The 8,835-nt window shown below is 36.8% G+C and overlaps 1 non-coding gene across 1 annotated transcript; it reads left to right on the top strand.

The window, feature by feature from the left end:
* The first annotated feature begins 1,087 nt into the window (after positions 1-1,087).
* LOC131152502 (small nucleolar RNA R71) lies at positions 1,088-1,193 on the top strand. The gene has a single exon (XR_009136001.1). It is a non-coding gene; the product is annotated as a small nucleolar RNA R71 (small nucleolar RNA).
* Positions 1,194-8,835: the final 7,642 nt, after the last annotated feature.

Raw genomic sequence — 8,835 nt, 5'->3', positions numbered from 1 at the left:
TAGGGTGAAGTGAGGGTTGGTCCTTCCAGTTGCAGGTGTGGAAATCAAGGGCTTGTGTACCCAACTAGAGGAGGATAGGGTGCACGAATCAGCATTGGGCACTACCCTTTTTTCATCCTCATTCTCTCCATTACTCGATTGCTCCTTGCCTTGTTTATCTATCTTCCTACTACTTTGAAAGGTGGTCACCACCTGGGCCTGCTCAGGGTATGATGAGGGACCAACTTTTGGTTCACATTTCACCCTATATTGTCCTTTAGAATTCACTATGGGCTGACTTGGCAACTTGCCCTCGTCTCTCAGACTCAAGGAAGCAGCTATTTGCCCCAAGGTGGCATCTAGCTTCTCAATGGATTGGGAGTGAGAGTGAAGGAGTTGTCGATCCGCTTGGCGATTAACCTCAATGTTCTTAAGGGTTCTTAGCACTGTCTCTTGAAATGTGTCATATTTAGGTGGAGGTGGATATGGCTACTAAACGGTTAAAGATTTGGGGGTTGAATCAAGATGATTTTGAAAATTTTGGTATGAGCATAGAGGCAAAGCATTAGCAGCTTGTGGGGGTCTTTGGGGTTGAAGGCCCGAAGCTTGCGGCCTCTAGGAGAAGTTGAGATGTTGTTTCCACCTAGGGTTGTAGGTATTCGAGTAAGGGTCGTTGGATGGCTTATCATACCAATTGTGGGTGGCTTTCACTTCCTCTTGCACAAGCTCAAGTTGGGAATGCGCATAAGGGCAATTATAATATGTATGGCAAGGTTCAGAGCAAATTGCACAAACCTTTGCACACGTCATTGCCAATGGTCCTAAGGACAAGCATTGGTCAAATTTTTTGGATATGTCATGCAAGGTATGGGCTAGGTTCTAGCTTGTGGCCAACTCATAAACTCCCTTAGGTTTAGAGGTTGATGGATTGGGTAGTCTACGAGTGGCAACCAAGTGCTGCTGAGAATTTTTAGCCAAATATTTAAAGAGAATCCAGGACTCTTTCTCTTGCTTTGTGAGGAAAGTACCCCTGCACGATGCATCAACCATGGACCTATCTCTCTCAGCTAACCCTTCGTACAAAGCTTGAAGTAATTGCCACTTAGAGACCTGATGATGTGGGCATTTACAAAGTAGGTTGTTGAAAAGCTCCCAAGTGTCAAAGAGAAGTTCCCCATCCATTTGTTTGAAAGTTGTGATTACCCTTCGTAGCTGGTTAGTCCTCCCAATTGGGAAGTACTTTTTCAAAAATTCATGTTACATGGTTGCCAAGTTGGTCACCGAATTTGGCTCTAAGGACGTTAGCCAATCTTTGGCCTTATCCTTCTGAGAGAATGGAAAAAAGCTTAAGATGAAGGGCATCATCACTAAAATTAGGTATACAGATGGTGGAGCAAATCTCTAAGAACTAATCCAGATGCTGATAAGGATTTTCAGTGGGGTTCCCATGAAAGATGGGTAGCATCGAGATGATTGAAGTCTTAATCTCGAATTATGCCGCCTAGACATTTGGGAAACAGATGCAAGACGGTGAGGTGTACGCATTAGGTACAAAGTAATCCCTAATAGGCAAAAGGGGTTCCGAGATTTGTTCAGTAGGAATCGGTGGGTTGTTTTTGGCCATGGCTTTCAGTTCAGACAACTTGGCCTTCCTTGGATTAGAGATAGGTTTCCTAAAGGACCTACGGGATTTTTCAATCTTAGGATCTATGGGAATTATCTCAAGTTCCAAAGAATGTAGACCAAACATACACACATTTAGGCACAAAGATTCAAACTTCGGAAACAGTAAACAAAAATAAAAAATAAAAATAATAAAGAAAGTGAAAATAAAAGGAGAGCAAATCAAAAGAATAAGGCAACAATACCCTAAATTAGAAGTTGGTTCATAACCATGGCCAAGTCTCTTGCAACGGCGCCAAAATTTGGTAGGCTCACCAAGGCTTGGATCCTTAACCACCAAAGATAAAGTTTATCCTACCTAACTATACCAAGTTCAGTAGAAAGTGGGGAAGTCGGGTGTCGATCCACAGATACTTAAAGCATAGTTATGAGACCTCTTTCAAATTAGTTTACTAAAGTCTTGATATAAAAAGAAGTAAAATATGATATTTTTTAGGGTATTTTCTATCCAACTACTAGAAAGTAATTAAATAAAAGCATGTAAACTAACACTACTGGAAAACAAATAAAACCTATGTTACCCTACTCTTACAAAACAGTGCTGATGGATGAATCAAGCATTGGATGCCATGCCTCTAACTACACTCCTTCAAGATTTGATAGAAGTACCAACCCAAGAATCTCAGGCCAAAGCGGGGAGAGGGACGTACGAGGGCATTGGGCAGCAAGGGTGCACCAACCATCCGAAGCACGGTCCGGAATCGAAGTATACCCTATCTCAATGATCACAAACACCTTTGGGGAATCCATGGCCATCAATTTCCCTCTGACGGAGATGTAGTAGTACTTATCCTTATCTGCAACCTTTCATCACACACACAACAATAAATCGAAAGCAAGTAAAGAAAGTAGTAAACTGAAAGCAAGTAAAAGAGAAAGCATGTAAAAAGATTATTTGATTTGTAAAATAAATGCCCAAATGAATGTTTGAAATAAGTCTCTCTTGAAAGATTTGCAATACAATAAGTATAGGAGAGCATAAAGGAATGAAAAAAATCAAAAATATTTTTATAGGATTTTTTAATCTAATCTCATGCTTAAAAAGGTGTAATGGAGGGGTATACATAGACTCCTTAGAAAATCTGACCATTAGGGACATATTACGTGTAACGACCAAGATAGTTTTAATTATTTAAAATAATAAGAAAGATAATAAAAAGGAAAAAAGGGGAAATAGAAGAATGAGAAAAGAAATCATAAAAGGGTAAAATGCAGGTGCTCGTCATCGAGAGATCTTGTGAGCCTTGTCGCCGAGAAAGCACGTCTCGTCGATGAGGATTAACCGAGAGGGCATGAGATGTTCTGAAACTCATCAACAAGCTCACTGCCTTGTCGACGAGTGCTCTTTAATGGTTCATCAACGTGCCCTATCTTCTCGTCGACGAGTCCACATCGCAAAGACGAGTATATAAGGATCTAAGGTAACTTTTCTGGGAAGGAAATTATTTTTCTTCATTTTTCTCTCTCTAAACTCATCTCTCTCCTTTCTATCTAAGAATCCAACCCAGATTTAACTCGAATTGATGATCGAAGGTCGCTACGGTGTTTTAGGGAAGATTTTCTACACATCTCACGGGTCGGCTTTCTAAACTGGGCTTTTTGGGAAATGCACCTAAGTTGAGGTAAGGGTTAGGGTTTTCAGTTTTAAGCTTTTAAAGGCTTATTTAAGGTTATTAAGTTGAGAAAATGTAGAAATAATAGTTTATTTAGGGTCTATTTAATTAAACTAGGATTTTTGAACTAGGGTCCAGGTGAGCATCACAGACATCAGTTTGGGATACCTGTTGGTGTAGTTCGAGGATTTAGGTAAGGGAAAATTTATATATTACCTCAGGTTTTCATGAATTAAATGAAAATAGACTATGTTATATATATGTATGTATGTATGTTTTCATGTCGGTATAAAATGCCAACCATGTAAATTATATTTTCTGAGCTTAGGGCTACTTATTTAGTTATGTATGTGTGAAAATGAACTGATAGAAGTGGAAAATATTTTCAAGATAATTATGTAATAAATGAAGGTTTATTTTTAGTAAATAAACATTAAATGTTGGTTGACTTATTTTATAGAAAATGTATGAATTTTACTGTAAAATTATGTAAGAATTGCATGTGAAAATGAAATGTTATAAGGACTATGTTGCTTGTGTTTTATAATGCAACCATGTATACAATGACAGCTAAAAGGAGTTGTAGACTAATTGATGACAGCTAAAAGGAGTTGTGTTAGCAGATTCTAGTGTATATCTATATGGACTAACTGATGTATAGCTAAAAGGAGCTGTAGTACGAATGAAATGAAATGAAAATGAAATGAAAGGGAAATTTGAATGAAATGGATATGAAATATGAAATGTGAACGATGTAAAATATGAAAGGTTACGTAAAGTGAAATGTTATGAAATGCTAAAATTGTGAACATGAATAGATATAGATGATTGAATAAATACAGCTAGAATAATGTATTATGGTATTATCAAGTATTATGTTAGTAGAACATGTTACGTTAGGGTGCGGCAAACTCTTCGCCTAAGGGCTTGCTGAGAAAGGCGAGTGCACTAGTAGTATCAGATGTAGCAATAGGTTGCATAACGCACTAGGGCAGAGGGAAACTATTTGTATGGGCAAGTAGATTTCCATATTCTCGAGGGCCTTCGCGGGTAAACTTTTGTATGAACTGTGTGAGTAGGGGATTAATCTATTGCTTGAGGGCTTATTGAGTAAGGTGAGTGCCCTAGTATGTTTCAGTTGTGACCTTTGGGTTGCCTAATGTATTAAAGCAGGGGGGTGCTACTTGTATGGGCGGGTAATCACCTCTATCTTTGGGTAGTCTAGTGGGTAAATACTTGGCATGTGTTTGAATAGGATCAGGAAATGTTTTTAAGAATTATTGATAATGGTTTGCAAATGATATTAAAATGTTGAGTATAATCTCATATTGACCACACGCTATTTATATATATATATATTATTTCTTCCCTTACTGAGATGTGTCTCACCCGAATACAAATTTATCTTTTTCAGAACTACCACGTGATCGAGCTTAGAGCTCGAGCTGGATATAGCATTTTTGGGGTTATAGAAAGAGAAAGGGTATAAACAATTTGATGATATTTTGGGATGTATATAAGTTATGTTTTATGTTTTATGTTTTAAGTCTTTTAAATTTTATAGATGGTTGCAGAACATAATGGTGTTTGTAAATATTGAATGTTTTGGAGATATGTGTGAATATGAGAATACAGGTGATGAATAGTTATTATGGATTATAGACATATATAGTAAACTCTGGTATTTATTTTTATGATTGAGGATCATAGTTATGTTTTCCGCTGCGTACATGGTATTTATTTATGGATTATCAGGTATAATGCACTAGATTGGGTTTAAGGGTTCGGGGTGTTACAATTTGGTATTAGAGCAATAAATTGTGGGATTCTGTAAACCTAGGAATGATTTATACCAGAGTATAGGAAACAGTTAGGAAAAGGATACTAGATGAATAGGTTAGGTGTTGAGAAGTAGGTTTGGTGTAGGGAAGTATAGGATTTTGTTTTATAGTATAGAAATGAAGAAGAATCCCAGAGAACAGAACTGTCTACCAGCAGATCAGCGCTGTAGCATTAAGAAATTTATGAGGATGAACCCTCCAACTTTTATAGGAGGACCTGATCCAGTGGTTGTAGAGAATTGGGTACAGGAAATAAAGGAGATCATGGTTGTACTCGATTGCACGGACGAGCAGAAGGTCCATTATACTACATTCAAGATGACTGGAGAGGCAAAACGCTGGTGGCTTTCTATAAAACTGCTAGAGGACTAGAGGCTAGAAAAGATAGCTTTTACTTGGGAGAGATTCAAGGAGCTGTTCTTTGACCAATATTTTCCTTCATTTATCAGAGAGGAAAAGATTAAGGAGTTTACTAATCTGACCCAAGGGGATATGACTATTGCGGAGTATGCAACAAAATTTTTGGAGCTTTCTCACTTCACACCATCTCTAATCCCAAACAAGGCAAGGAAGGCCAAGAAATTTGAAAAAGGCCTGAGGCACAGAATATATGAGCTGGTGGTGGGGTTTCAAGTTCAGACTTTCTCAAGATTAGTTAGTTGATAAGGCTTCGGTGCTGGAGAAGAGTATCTAAAGCAGAAGAAGAGGCTTGCACCATCTAACTTTCAGGCCGAGGTCAGTCGAGGATCAAGGAAGAAAAGAAAAGAGGTAATGGACTCCATATGCCAAAAATGTAATAAAAGGCATAAGGGCAAATGCTGGTTTGGCACTCTGAAATGTTTCAAATGCGGTAAGACAGGGCATATCAAGAAAAATTATCGGGAACCGTTGCCTATGGTATCTATTCAGAACTAGGATTGGGGGACACAGTAGGTACCACTTGGGAGAGCCGCCCCAGCCCGATTGTATATGCTTCAAGCTGAAGAGGATACCATCAAAGATTAGGTACGGATTTATGATTTAAAAAGTAATGATTTAGTTAAATTATGGATAGCTGGCAAAGTTATATGATGACGTTATGTTCTAAATAGTATGAATATACGAAATAGAATGAGTTTATGAATGTTTAAAATGATGGAAAAATGAATTAGTAAGAAAAAATTTCGAGGACGAAATTTCTTTAAGGAGGGAAGAATGTAACGATCTAGAGAATTTTAATTATTTAAAATAGTAAGAAAGATAATAAAAAGAAAAAAAGGAAATAGAAGAAAAAGAAAGGAAATTGTAAAAGGTTAAAATGCAGGTGCTCATCGACAAGCAAGTTTTTCTCATCGACAAAAGATCTTGTGAGCCTCGTTGCCGAGCATGCATGTCTCGTCGACGAGGATTAACCAAAATGGTTTGAGATGTTCTGAAACTCATCGACGAGCTCACTACCTTTTCGACGAGTGTTCCTTAATGGTTCATTGATGAGTCCTATCTTCTCGTCGACAAGTCCACGTGGCAAAGACGAGTATATAAGGATCTAAGGTAGCTTCTCTATGAAGGAAATTATTTTTCCTTCATTTTTCTCTCTCTAAACTCATCTTTCTCCCTTTTTTCTAAGAATCCGGCCCAGATTCAACCCGAATCAACGATCGAAGGTCACTATAGTGTTCTAGGGAAGATTCTTTAAACATCTAGTGGGTCAGTGTTCTAAACTGGGCTTCTCGGGAAACGCTCCTAAGTTGAGGTAAAGATTAGGGTTTTTAGTTTTAAGCTTTTAAAAATTTATTTAAGGTTATTAAGTTGAGAAAAATGTAAAAATAGTAGTTTATTTGGGGTTTATTTAATTAAACCATGATTTTTGAAAGAGGGTACGAGTGAGCATCACAGGCATCAATTTGAGATACCTGTTGTTATAGTTCAAGGATTCAGGTAAAGGAAATTTATATATTAAATCAAGTTTTCATGAATTAATGAAAATGGACTATGTTATATATATGTATATATGTTTTCATGTGGGTATAAAATGTCAACCATGTAAATTATGTTTTCTAAGCTTAGAGCTGTTTATTTAGCTATGTATATGTAAAAATGAATTGATGGAAGTGGAAAATATTTTCAATATAATTATGTAAGAAATGAAGGTTTATTTTTAGTAAACAAACATTAATGTTGGTTGGCTTATTTCATAAGCAATGTATGAATTTCACTGTAAAATTGTGTGGCATGAGTGGATGGTAATGCAGTGTAAACATAAGTTATATGTATGATATGTAGGTTATGTAAGAAATGCATGTGAAAATGAAATGTTATAAGGACTATGTTGCTTGTGTTTTATAATGCAACCATGTATGCAATGACAGCTAAAAGGAGCTGTATACTAATTGATGACAGCTAAAAGGAGTTGTGTTAGTAAATTCTAGCGCATATCTATGTGGACTAAATGATGTATAGCTAAAAGGAGTTGTAGTATGAATAAAATGAAATGAAAGGGAAATGTGAATGAAATGGATATGAAATATGAAATGTGAACAATGTAAAATATGAAAGGTTACGTAAAGTGAAATGCTATGAAATGCTAAAGTTATGAACATGAACAGATATGGATGATTGAATAACGACAGACAGAATAATGTATTATGGTATTATCAATTATTATGTTAATAGAACATGTTACATTAGGGCAGGGCAAACTCTTCGCCTGAGGGCTACCTGAGAAAGGCGAGTGCACTAATAGTATCAGATGTAGCAGTAGGCTGCCTAATGCACTAAGGCAAAGGGAAATTATTTTTATGGGCGGGTAGATTTCCTTATTCTCGAGGGCCTTTGCGGGTAAACTTTTATATGAACTGTGTATGTACAGGATCAATCGATCACTTGAGGGCTTACTAAGTAAGGTGAGTGCCCTAGTATGTGTCAGTTGTGACCTTTGGGTTGTCTAATGTAACAAAGCAGAGAGTTGTTACTTGTATGAGCGGATAATCACCCCTATCCTTGGGTAGTCTCGTGGGTAAATACTTTGCATGTGTTTGAATAGGATCAGGAAATGATTTCAAGAATTACTGATAATGGTTTGCAAATGATATTAAAATGTTGATTATAATCTCATGTTGAGGACACGTTGTTTTAATATATATATATATTGTTTCTTCCCTTACTAGGATGTGTCTCACTCGAATACAAATTTATCTTTTTCAGAACCACCACGTGATCGAGCTTAGAACTCGAGATGGATATAGCATTTTTGGGGTTATAGAAAGAGAAAGGGTATAAACAATTTGATGATATTTTGGGTTGTAGAACATACTGGTGTTTGTAAATATTGAATGTTTTGGAGATATGTGTGAATATGAGAATACAGGTGATGAATGGTTATTATGGATTATTGATAGATATAGTAAACTCTGATATTTCATTTTTATGATTGAGGGTCATAGTTATGTTTTCCGCTGCATACATTGTATTTATTTATGGATTATCGGGATTTAATTAGGTATAACGCACTGAATTGGGTTTAAGGGTTCGGGGTGTAACATTATGGATTTTTGGAAAAGTTTAAATGAGGTTAATAAATATTAACCGTGCTTTAACCTCGGTAAAATCCATGCAACCCGAGAGGGTTGGTCGACCATCTTGAAGGTACAATCGACTGTGGAGCTTAGTTCGGTCGACTAGGAAAAATTTGAACTGAGTGTTTGGTCGACCATATGCAAGGCGATTCTAAACCGTTGCAG

Source organism: Malania oleifera, chromosome 3 (assembly GCF_029873635.1).
Source record: "Malania oleifera isolate guangnan ecotype guangnan chromosome 3, ASM2987363v1, whole genome shotgun sequence".
In the NCBI taxonomy this organism is placed as follows: Eukaryota; Viridiplantae; Streptophyta; class Magnoliopsida; order Santalales; family Ximeniaceae; genus Malania; species Malania oleifera.
The sequence above is the reverse complement of the archived record's forward strand: the minus strand, read 5'-3'. Positions and strand labels throughout refer to the sequence as shown.